The sequence below is a fragment of the Thamnophis elegans genome, chromosome 3 (genome assembly GCF_009769535.1).
Source record: "Thamnophis elegans isolate rThaEle1 chromosome 3, rThaEle1.pri, whole genome shotgun sequence".
Classification (NCBI taxonomy): Eukaryota; Metazoa; Chordata; class Lepidosauria; order Squamata; family Colubridae; genus Thamnophis; species Thamnophis elegans.
Genome location: NC_045543.1, coordinates 148,152,036 through 148,164,815, shown reverse-complemented (window position 1 = coordinate 148,164,815; position 12,780 = coordinate 148,152,036).

Genomic DNA, 12,780 nt, shown 5'->3' with positions numbered 1-12,780 from the left:
TTAATTCCACTCTAGGGATTCACTTAACAAAGGTGGCAAGAAAGGTTGTAAAATGGGGGCAACACTCACTTAACAACCGTCTCGCTTAGGCAACAAAAATTTTGGACCCGACTGGGGTCGGCAGGTCAAAGATTCCCTGCATTTTAGTTTCCTTGCAGACCTTCCAGAATCTCTTCCTTTGTGAGATGGGAAACTAGTTAACTCAGATGAAGAAATAAATAAAATTGTTGTGACGTTTTTTTGTGATTCAATGCAGCTTCTGGTTCCAGAGCGGAGTTTGCTTCAGTGGCTTTAGACACCAGCAGCTTTTTCCATTTCGGAGTTTCTTGTCCTCTTCCGCTTTGAACGACCTTTGTGGCTTCAGATCTCCCTGGAATCAGTTCTGCACCTAACAATTCCTTCTTTCTTACGGGGTTACAGGGCATATCAAGGCATCTGCGGTTTCTCCAAGATTTGAGCTGCCCTTCACTTGCTGGACGTTTCCTGGATTGGACAAAAACAGTTTCATTACTGGAAAAGACTTCATGCACGAAATAAAAGATAATATGTTAAACAACAATATGAAGATGCTGTTACATTCAGAGTCCCAGCTTTTGTTAGAGAAATACCCTATTAAAAATGGATATCTTCAATGCTCTCGCTGAACACAATTATCTGCTGTTATAGCAATAGCAATAACAGTAGACTTATATACCGCTTCATAGGGCTTTCAGCCCTCTCTAAGCGGTTTACAGAGTCAGCATATCGCCCCCAACAACAATCCGGGTCCTCATTTCACCCACCTCGGAAGGATGGAAGGCTGAGTCAACCCTGAGCCGGTGAGATTTGAACCGCTGAACTGCTGATCTAGCAGTCAGCCTGCAGCCTGCAGTCAGCCTGCGTAAGACAGCTATTGTCTTAATCAGAATAAACTTTGAACTGAGTGGAATTCTCCAATTATTTCAGAATAACCCGAGTTGGAAGGGACCTTGGAGGTCTTCTAGTCCAACCCCTAGCTCAGGCAGGTGACTCTATATCACTTCAGACAAATGGCTGTCCAACCTCTTCTTTAAAACTTTCCAGAGTTGGAGCAACCACAAGTTATGAAGACTGGTTGTCCCACTGCTTGGTTCTTCTGACTCTCTGGGTGCTTAATTGCAGCTTGCTTCTCTCCTTCTTTAGTTTCCATCCATTTAAGAAGAGACTAGACAGTCACTTCTCTGAAATGGTACAGGTCTCTGATGGTAAACCTATGGTCCACGTGCCAGAGTGGCATGCAGAGCCCATCTCTGTGGGCACATAAGCTGTCTCCTCAGTTCAGCTCTGCAGTTGCTTGCCTCCCGCTGGCCAGCTGGGCTTCAGGTCCCTGCCGCACATGTGCAGGAGATGTGTGTTGTGTGTGGGGGGGGCACGTATGCAAGCCAGGAGGCATGCCGCTTGTCGTGGGATTGCATGCACATTGCATTTGGAGGATTTGGGTGCACATGTGCGCATTCACACCAATTCACCCGCACTTGGGCACTCCAATAACACTGAATCCTTATGGCCTATTCTGGCTAAACATCCCTAGTATTTAGTAACAAAAATTTATAATCCTCCTTTCCAAATCATTATTTACAATTTACAACCACTTTCCTTATGTTGTACCCATGCATATATGTATATACGTTGTTATCATTATCCCTCCTTTATTTGATTGTGTCCTTTATCATAACATTTCCCCCCTAATAAACAAAACTTAACCAAATTTACCTTAGTTCTTTTTATTAACCTTTATATATAACCAAAAAAAATTCTAATCTTCTTTTGTAGGTACTATTCATATTCATATCCAATTATTACTTATCATAGGCAATACATATGTATACATTATTATCACTATCAATTATTTATTAACTATATCAATTGTCACTAAATTTCACTAAGTTTAACTAGTTTTAGATTATACTTTTGCATCTATCAACCTGTATCTTGCCAGTAGCAAAACAATCGTATGTCTTCTGCCATTTGTGGTATCAGTCCTCTAATCATCTCCTTAATCAAAATTTGTATGGACTCCTTTTTTGCAACTCATTGCTTATTAAGTCTCTCATATAATTTCAATGCCCTTCTTCTGTTTCCTTAATCAGCTTATCTTTAAATGTCAGTGGTGTTTTCAATGATGTTGCTAACAAAATTTCTCTCTTTAAATCCATTTTTTTAATTTCTTCTTTTTCTGTATCTTGCCATCTGGAGTAGAGTTCCCCTCCATTTAATTCCTCTTTCTGTATTCCACTCTTTCCATTTCTAGACACAAGCCAATCACCATAGACATCAGCGGATTTAATTTCTTTGTTGTCATTTTTCTCTTTGGTTTTTAGGACTCTAACCTCCACTTTTTCCACTTGATAAACATCTCCAACTTCTTCATCATATTTTACTGTTAGATGCTCTAGATTTTCCAACTTCTTCTCTGTCCTCTCAAATGTGTTTGAAAATTTCTGGATTTCTAACAATATCTTTTGCAAATTTAAAATTTCTTTCTGCTGTTGAGATTGTGCCATTATCTCCAGCTGACAAACACTGCTGCTCTGGCTTGGAAGGTTTTTACAAGATTAAGCATAAATTCACAATAAGGTCTTATTTTCACTTTTCTCTGGTTAAAGATATACTTCAAAGGAACATCTGTATGCTTTTCTTCTTATCACTCTCTATAGACAAAACAGTGAGACCTTGAAGTGCCAAGCCAAAATAATCAGTGAGGAAAGTAAAAGTGTTTTGTTACCAATAGACAAACTTCCAGCCTCCAAGTAGCCGTGTCGTCTTACCCTCTGTTGTTACAATTTTCTTTGTTGCTTTTTGTATCTTTTTTATTCCAAGTTTTTTAAAAAAGTCAAATTCTTGAATGAAATAGAAGAAAAAGGGGAAAACACATGCAGTAATGAAGAGGGAGAATTTTAGTCCATAGGTTGCAAAAAGTAATAATGAAAAAAAAGAAGAAAGCTTAATCCATTCATTTTAAAAGACTTGCATAAATTCCATCCATGAAAATAACATTTAAAAAGATAACCCACTATCCAAAACTATTCAAGCTTAATTCCGCAGCTTATTTCTTCTGTTTTCAAATTAACTTTAAGTTTTTTTTATAGGCAGTCTCTTTTAAAATGGTAAAATTCCTCCCCAGCTGGAAACACTTTCTCTTTCTGTATCCTTCTGTTTCGGAGCCACCCCGACTTCATTAGCCTGGTGGCTGGACTTTTTGTCGCCGATTTGAATAACTTCTCTTGGATCGATGAGGGACTTTACAATGTCCCTGAGATCAGCAAAATATTCTTCCTGTTCACCGTCTCTGCGGGACGGTTTAGGTCTGATTGGACCACCCAGCAGCAAAACTATTAGCTGCGGTCTCAGAGCATCAAGACCGCATATCCGTATCATCGCGACATTGATCCTCCTCTCCCAATCAACGTTAATATTTCATTTTCTTCTCTTTCTCTTTCATTAGCAAGAAGGAATTAGGAGAAATTGAAGTCACGCTCCGTATTATGTCTCCTAAACTGCTCTGATATAGGAATTGCCCAACGTTCCTCTTCCGAAAAGCTTTTCCAAGTGGTCTCTTTTGCAGCAGATGGCAGCACCAATCGGCCTTTTTCCTAAAATCTTAGCATGGTCAGGAAGTCTTCAAGGGCTGAGAGACCAACAACCAGGAAGTAGGCAAATAGGTAGGTTTTTTTTTTAAAAAAAAAGAAATCCTGGAAAGAGGCAAAAAAACAACAACCCCGATCATGCAGAGAAACTGACTGGGACATGTTCAGAAAGTCCAAACAATGTATGCTGTTCCAGTCAGCTTAGGGAAATATAATATTCTGCCATTTTTTAATATTTCCCAAAATATTTCATTTTTCTGGGTTTGGGGAGTGAGTGAGGGGGCTTCCCACAAGTCTTTATGCTTAAGGCAGGACTAGGTTTTAATTTTTCTGCTTCTAGTCCAGCAGGGGAGGGAAATTATCTGGGGAACTGAAGTAACATAAATCTGTTTGTGAATAAAACCACATGAGCCGAGAGAGGCTCAACAATTCTTACCTTTTATCTAATATCCAAAAATACCCTGATATGTTCCGTAGTTAAATAGTGTTGAAGGATAAGGGCTTCTTCAGGGTATTCTTAGGGCATATCTAGCATTTAGTAAGGATGTGGGTAAGGCGTGTGGGTTAACAACAGAAATACTGGAGAGAAAGGTGAGCCAGCTGGCAAACACACACACACACACACACACACACACACAGACAAACACAAAACAGGCAGTCTTTGGCTCTAACTGTTGGCCAACGAAAAGCAAATTTGGCCTAGTGGCTAGAAACCAGGAGACATGGGGAGTTCTAGTGCCACTTTAGCAGGTAACCCAATTGGGTGACTTTTGCCAATCACCAGAAGACCCTGAGTTCTAATCCAGCCTTAGGAATTAAAGCGGGATTTGGGACCGATCATCATGGGATTGGGAGTTCTAGTCCCGCCTATGTAAGAAAGTTTGCTGGGTGATTTTAGGCCAATCACCAGCCATGCCGCAAATTCTAGTTCCGCCTTAAGTATGAAAGCTAACTGGGCAACTTGGCTAAACACTGGGAGACAATGATTTTCTAGTCTCGCCTTAGGAATTAAAGTGGGTTTCGCAACTTTGGGCTGATCTCCAGGACTGTGTGTGGGTTCTAGTCCCTGCCTTATGTAAGAAAGTCTGCTAGGTGACTTTGGGCCAATCACCAGGAGCTGGTAAGTTCTAGTCCCGCCTTGGCATGAAAATCACTGGATGATACGGGACCAATCACCAGGAGACGGAGAGTTCTAGTCCCGCCTTAGGCATGAAAGCCGGCTGGGTGATTTTGGGACAATCACCAGGAGATGGAGAGTTCTAGTCCGCCTTAGGCATGAAAGCCGGCTGGGTGATTTTGGGACAATCACCAGGAGACGGAGAGTTCTAGTCCCGCCTTAGGCATGAAAGCAGCTGGGTGACTGGCCAGTCCTATCTCCCTCAGTCCAACCCACCTCGCAGGTTGTTGTGAAGAGAAAACAGGAGAAAGAAGTGTTAGGCATCTTGCCACCTTGAATATGTAATGTAGATACTCCTTGACTTACGATCACCACTGAGCCCAAGATTTCCATCCTTAAGGTGAGTCATTCGTTCAGTGAGTTTGGTCCAACTTTACGATAATTCTGGCCACAATCGTTACGTGAATCCCTCAAGTTGTTAAGTGAATCTGGCTTCCCCATTGTACTCTGCTCATCGCAAAGGGGATCCCATGACCCGTTGTAAAGAGGAAGTCCATTGCCCAGCATCTGAATTTTGATCACGTGACCACGGGGATGCCGCAAAGGTCGTAAACTGTGGGATGCGTTCCTAAACTACTCAGTGCCGTTGTAACTTTGAAACGGTTGCTAAATGAACTGTCGTAAGTCAAGGACTGCTTGCAAGGTGGATACTGATCGAAAAAATGAAGAATTGTTCCATGGACCATTTCTAGATCTGATGCCAAAAATCTAGTTCAGTGTTTGTTTTTTTTCAATTTCTGCCCCTTTAAGAGGGGTGGACTTCAACTCCGCTAGCTGGCTGGGAATTCTGGGAGTTGAAGTCCACCCCTCTTAAAGGGGCCAAGGTTTGAAAAAAACACTGATTTAGATTAGCAGCTAGGCTAAAATGATGCACGATTCCACCCAGGGAGACGCTCTTAACTCCTTCGTATCTCAGTTTGCCTGCTTGTAAAAGTTATGTTTTATGGCAGAGATGGAGCGGAGCTGTGCGTGACCCTTGCAGTGTGATGACAAAGTCGACCTTTGCGATGCTGATTGCCGAAGCAAGGATAAAATGCACATCGGGGACTAAAATACGAGACTATTATCGGGCGATGTTTGCAGGTAAGCTTGGCGTTCCTAAGTGGAAAGACAAAACACGGGCTCATTCTCAACTTATACCCTCATGGAGGCTACGGTTGCAAGTTGTGAAGGCCCTAGAGAAGCTTGGCTTTTTGAGGCGGTCGGTAAGTGAGCACGGTCGGTAAGTGAAGCGATGGTTACGACGGGCCCGTTTGCAGGAAAATGAAAATAAATGCTGGTTTTGGGTCTGTGCGGTCAAAAAATATAGGGACAGGTGACCACGGAAGGTTGCAGTTGGTCGTAAACCGAAATATATGGTAAATACTTTTGAGGGGTCCGTCGTAACTTTGAACGGTCACTAAGCGAGGACAAGCGTAGAAGGGAGTTTGCGTATGAGACAGAACAGCTGGATGAAGAGAGCGACTGTGGGATGAATATTTCGTACAGAGGCTTGTGTTCTTTCCTCGGAAATCCAGAATCTGTTGAGAACATCCGGGGGGAATTTCTGACTGCAGTGGTTCTCAACCTCCGTCGCTTGACCCAGCTTGACTCCAGAGGTTGTGGGTGCTCCATCACTGGAGGGTTTTTAAGAGGAGACTGGACAGCCATTTTAAATAACAGAGCAACAGGGTTTGAAGGACCTTGGTGTTGCAGGAAACGACAGGCTTTAGACTTCTCAGGATACAGGAAAAGGCCTGGAGCTGATGAGTTCCCATCCCCACTCGAACTGTGTGGCTGTTGACTGTTTTTTAATCGTTTCCGTATTTTGTTTGCTTGCCTTTTTGCTTTTTTCTGTATTATTCCCTTCCCTTTTGGTTTGTTAGCAGCTCTGAGTCCCTCCAGGAATAGGGCGGCATACAAGTGTAATAAACCTTGAACCTTATTTGGCAGCCAGGTTCAGAAAGCGAGCCCATGGCTTAGCATTGCAAGTTCTGAACCACCTTCATTATCAAAGCACCCGTTCTTATACATTCTCAAAGCATTGCAACACGGAAACACTTAACTCATTTCTTAGTGGTTACCTTGAGGAGGAAGCCTTATAAGGAGATGGAGCCGAGGTGGCGCAGTGGTTAAATGCAGCACTGCAGGCTACTTCAGCTGACTGCAGTTCTGCAGTTCGGCTGTTCAAATCTCACCGGCTCAGGGTTGACTCAGCCTTCCATCCTTCCGAGGTGGATAAAATGAGGACCCGGATTGTTGTTGGGGGCAATATGCTGACTCTGTAAACCGCTTAGAGAGGGCTGAAAGCCCTATGAAGCGGTATATAATCTCACTGCTATTGCTATTGCTATTTATATATCTCTATCTCTATCTCTCTCTCTCTCTCTATCTCTCTATCTATCTATCTATCTATCTATCTATCTATCTATCTATCTATCTATCTATCTATCTATCTACCTACCTACCTACCTACCTATCTCTCTATCTCTCTATCTCTCTATCTCTCTATCTCTCTATCTCTCTATCTCTCTATCTCTCTATCTCTCTATCTATCTATCTATCTATCTATCTATCTATTCAAAAGAGCCGAGGTGGCACAGTGGTTAAATGCAGCATTGCAGGCCACTTCAGCTGACTGTTATCTGCAGTTCAGCAGTTCAAATCTCACTGGCTCAGGGTTGACTCAGCCTTCCATCCTTCCGAGGTGGGTGAAATGAGGACCCGGACTGTGGGGGCAAATATGCCAACTCTGTAAACCGCTTAGAGAGGGCTGAAAGCCCTATGAAGCGGTATAGAAGTCTAACTGCTATTGCTATTGCTATTTATATATCTGTCTCTCTATCTCTCTCTCTCTCTCTCTATCTCTCTCTCTCTCTCTCTCTCTCTCTATCTATCTATCTATCTATCTATCTATCTATCTATCTATCTACCTACCTACCTACCTACCTACCTACCTACCTACCTACCTACCTATACCTATACCTATACCTATACCTATACCTATACCTATCTCTCTATCTCTATCTATCTATCTATCTATCTATCTATCTATCTATCTATCTATCTATATATATATATATATATATATATATATATATATTCAAAAGAGCCGAGGTGGCACAGTGGTTAGAGTGCAGTACTGCAGGCCACTTCAGCTGACTGTTATCTGCAGTTCGGCGGTTCAAATCTCACTGGCTCAGGGTTGACTCAGCCTTCCATCCTTCCGAGGTGGGTGAAATGAGGACCGGGACTGTGGGGGGCAATATGCCGACTCTGTAAACCGCTTAGAGAGGGCTGAAAGCCCTATAAAGCGGTATATAAGTCTAACTGCTATTGCTATTGCTATTCTCCTTTTGTTAACAGGTATGGACGACGTGTCATTAACGAACTTTATCTGAACCTTGTGGTTTGGACTTTTGACATAGGGACTTTGGCTGGAACATCTTGTGGTTGCTTCCTGTTCTTTTGCAAGCTGCAACTCTGCCTATGTGGCTTTTTAATATAGGAGCAAAGGGACCCCGAGAGGCTGTCCAGCCTGACCCAGTAGGTTTCACACTTAATGTCCAAATCTCACTTTACGTCCTACTTTATTGGAGGTCTTCTAGTCCAACCCCCTGCTCAGGCAGGAAACACGATACTATCCCACACAAATGGTTGTTCCATCTATTTTTGAAAACCTCCAGTGATGGAGCACCCACCACGTCTGGAGACAAGTTGTTCCACTGGTTAATTGTTTTCACTGTTAGGAATTTTGTCCTTCATTTCAGGTTGCTTCTCTCCTTGCTTAGTTTCCATCCATTGTTTCATGTGTTGCCTTCAGGTGCCTTGGAGAATAGTTTGACTCCCTCTTCTTTGTGGCTGAGATATTGGAAGGCTGCTATCATGTCTCCCCTGGTCCTTCTTTTCATTAAACTAGACACACCCAGTTCCTGCAACCGTTCTTGATATCTTTTAGCCTCCAGTCCCCTAATCCTCTTTGTTGCTCTTCTCTGCACTCTTTCCAGAGTCCCCACATCTTTTCTACATCGTGGTGACCAAAACTGGGTGCAGGATTCCAAGTGTGGTCTTTTCATTTGTCTGAGATGGTATAGAGTTTTCTTTTTGAGCAGGGGGCTGGACTAGAAGACCTCCAAGGTCCCTTCCAGATCAGTCATTCCTGAAAGTGAGAAACAGCGGAACAGCTTTCTCCCAGAAGTTGTGGGTGCTCCAACCCTGGAGGTTTTAAAGAAGAGATTGGATCGAAAGCTCTCTGAAATAGTATAGGGTTTCTTGCGTGAGCCGGGGGTTGGACTAGAAGACCTCCAAGGTCCCTTCCCCGTTATTCTGCTAGCCTAGTTAATACAATCACCTGCTTAGGTCCAAGGGGTGAATCCAGGCAGTATCAATCATTTCAAGGGGGGGAATGGCGAACATAGAAATGGAGAAAGTGTGGGGGGGGGGGAGCCAAAGTATGAGATTCATATTTGTGACCTTTGAGCCACGTGGATCGTGGAACAGGTCCAAGTAGAATTGGCAGCACTTCCCACCCATTCTTTAGATCCACAGCCAGGACATCTGACTCTTGAGACTCTCCTCATTCAGCCTCAGAGTTCATCAGGAATGCTTTTCTGACGGCAATTTCTGTGCCATGCGCTTTTTCCTCTCTGAAAATTGCCCCAAAAGGGACGCAGTGGCTCAGTGTCTGAGCTTGACAATCAGAAGGTCAGCAGTTTAGCACTTTGAATCCCTATTGCCGTGTAATGGAGTGAGCTCCTGTTCCTTGTCCCAGCTTCTGTCGATCCCAGATTGAAAGCACCTAAGAAATGCAAGTAGAAAAATAGGAACCACCTTTGGTGGGAAGGGAACAGCGTTCCGTGCTCCTTTGGCGTTGAGTCATGCCGGCCACATGACCACGGAGATGTCTTCAAACAGCACTGGCTCTTTGGCTTTGAAGCAGAGAATGAGCACTGCCCCCTAGAGTTGGGAATGATTAGCACATATTGTGACCCGTCAAAACCGCGCTCGACTAAACCGCGCCCGATTAAACCACGTCCCTGACGACAACAGCCAGCGCAGAGAAAGAAGGGCGCTTTAAATAGCGCTTTGAAAGCAAGCTGATTCAACTTAAGGTAAGGGTTAGGTTTAGGGTTAGGTTAAGGGTTAGGGTTAGGTTTAGGGTTAGTTAAGGGTTAGGGTTAGGTTTAGGGTTAGGTTTAGGGTTAGGTTTAGGTTTAGGGTTAGGTTTAGGGTTAGGGTTAGGATTAGGATTAGGATTAGGTTTAGGGGGGTTAGGTTTAGGTTTAGGGGTTAATTTTAGGTTAGGGTTAGGGTTAGGTTTAGGGTTAGGTTTAGGGTTAGGTTTAGGGTTAGGTTTAGGTTTAGGGTTAGGTTTAGGGTTAGGTTTAGGATTAGGTTTAGGGGGGTTAGGTTTAGGTTTAGGGGTTAATTTTAGGTTAGGGTTAGGTTTAGGTTTAGGTTTAGGTTTAGGGTTAGGTTAAGGGTTAGGTTTAGGGTTAGGTTAAGGGTTAGGTTAAGGGTTAGGATTAGGTTTAGGGTTAGGTTAAGGGTTAGGATTAGGTTTAGGGTTAGGTTAAGGGTTAGGTTTAGGGTTAGGTTTAGGGGTTAATTTTAGGTTAGGTTTAGGTTTAGGGTTAGGTTAAGGGTTAGGTTTAGGGTTAGGTTAAGGGTTAGGTTAAGGGTTAGGATTAGGTTTAGGGTTAGGTTAAGGGTTAGGATTAGGTTTAGGGTTAGGTTAAGGGTTAGGTTTAGGGGTTAATTTTAGGTTTAGGGTTTACAGCGTGCTTCTGTCTCCACGCTGTTGTCGCCCTGTTGATGACGTCAGCGACGCGGTTTAGTCGGGCGCGGTTTTGTGTTGGAACCAGCACATATGTGCAAGGGGAATATTTACCTTTACCTAACCAGGGCCAACATTGCTCTCCTGGATGCTGGGGTCCAGATCTGTGAGCCGGCCTCTTCCAGTTTATCCTCTTAAAAATATGGGAAACTTCCCGTTTTGATTGATGCGGAGAATATATGGGAAGATGAAATATAAGTATGAATGCATCTAAAAACATTGAAAACGTGGAACATAGAATCCTAGGGATGGAAGAGACCTTGGAGGTCTTCTAGTTGAACCCACTGCTTAAGTAGGAAACCCTAAAGCATCCTGGCCTAGGATTATCCAGCCTCTACTTAAAAGCCTCCAGTGATGGAACAGCCACAACATCTGGAAGCAAGCCATTCCACTCATTAATTAACAGAGGAGCAGAGTTGGAAGGGACCTTCCAACTGCCTACTGCCAATTACCTCCACTCGACCAATTAGATCACATAGATTAGGCCTCCTCCGACTTCCATCAGCCGGTCAATGTTGACTGGCAACCACGCGGAGGAGAGCCTTCTCGGTGGCTGCTCCGACCCTCTGGAACGAACTCCCTGTGGAGATTCGTACCCTCACCACCCTCCAGACCTTCCGCACAGCCCTTAAAACCTGGCTGTCCCGACAGGCCTGGGGTTAAAGATATTGACCCCACCCGAATTGTATGAATGTTGTGCTTTTAACGATGTATTGTTTTATGTGTTTAACATGGTTTGTCCTCCCTCCCCCTGAACTGTGAGCCGCCCTGAGTCCCCCCAGGGAAAAGGGCAGCATACAAATAAAATATCTATCTATCTATCTATCTATCTATCTATCTATCTATCTATCTATCTATCTATCTATCTATCTACCTTTCGAGGTCCTCTAGTCCAACCCCTTGCTCCAGCAGGAAACCCTAGACCAATGTTGGCAAACCTTTTCGGCACCAAGTGCCAAAACAGGGGTGTGCACATGTGTGTGGGGCAGTGCCGAAAACTGGAACAGCTGCTCCCCACCAGAGCACCAGAAACTGGAAGAGCAGTTCCCTGGGGCACATGTGCGCACTAGGAAGCTGAGCTTCCGGTTTCCGGCTGTGCATTTGCCTTGTTCCAGCTGACTGGCGCAGAAACTGGCAGCTCAGCTTCCTGTCGCGTGCATGCGCACCAGGGAACTTGAGAGACCGCCTGCTGCCAATTACCTCCCAAAGACCCGTCAGATCTCACAGGGTCGGCCTCCTCCGGGTTCCGTACACCAGCCAATGCCACCTGGCTATTACCTGGGGGAGGGCCTTCTCTGTGGCAGCTCCGGCCCTTTGGAACGAACTCCCCGCGGAGATTCGGACCGTCACCTCTCTCCAGGCCTTCCGGAAAGCCGTCAAAACCTGGCTGTGCCGGCAGGCCTGGGGTTGATGAGTTCCCCTCCCCTCTCGACTGGTATGGCTGTGTGATTTTTGCGTATTTTAATTATGTGTACTGTTGTTTATGTTCCCTTTCCCCTTTGAGTTGTTCGCCGTCCTGAGTCCCTCCTGGAGAAGGGCAGCATACAAATAAACCAAAACTAAACTAAACTAAACTAACTGCTCTTATGGTTTCGAGTGCCCCCGCGAGACCAGCTAGCCAGTGTGCAAGTGCGTACTGGAACCCAGATGAGCTTTGGATGATGGCTGGCATGCCCAGAGAGATGGCTCTGTGTGCCACTTCTGGCACATAAGTTTGTCATCACTGCCCTATAATATCCCAGACAAATGGCTGTCCAGCGTCTTCTTGAAAGAGGGATGGAACACCCACAACATCTGGAGGCAAACGGTTCCGCTGGTTAATTAACAGAATAACAGAATTGGAAGGGACCTTGGAGGTCTTCTAGTCCAACCCACTGCTCAAGACCCTATTCCATGGACAACAAATGGCTGTCCAGTCTATTTTTGAAACCCCCAGTGTTGGAGCACCCACAACTTCTGGAGGCAAACTGTTCCACGGGTTAATTGTTCTCATTGTTAGGAAATTTCTCCTCAGTTCTAAGTTGCTTCTCTCCTTGATTAGTTTCCACCCGTTGCTTCTTGTTCTACCCTCAGGTGCTTTGGAGAATAGTTTGACTCCCTCTTCTTTGTGGCAGCCCCTGAGATATTGGAAGACTGCTATCATGTCTCCCCTGGTCCTTCTTTTCATTAAACTAGACATAGCC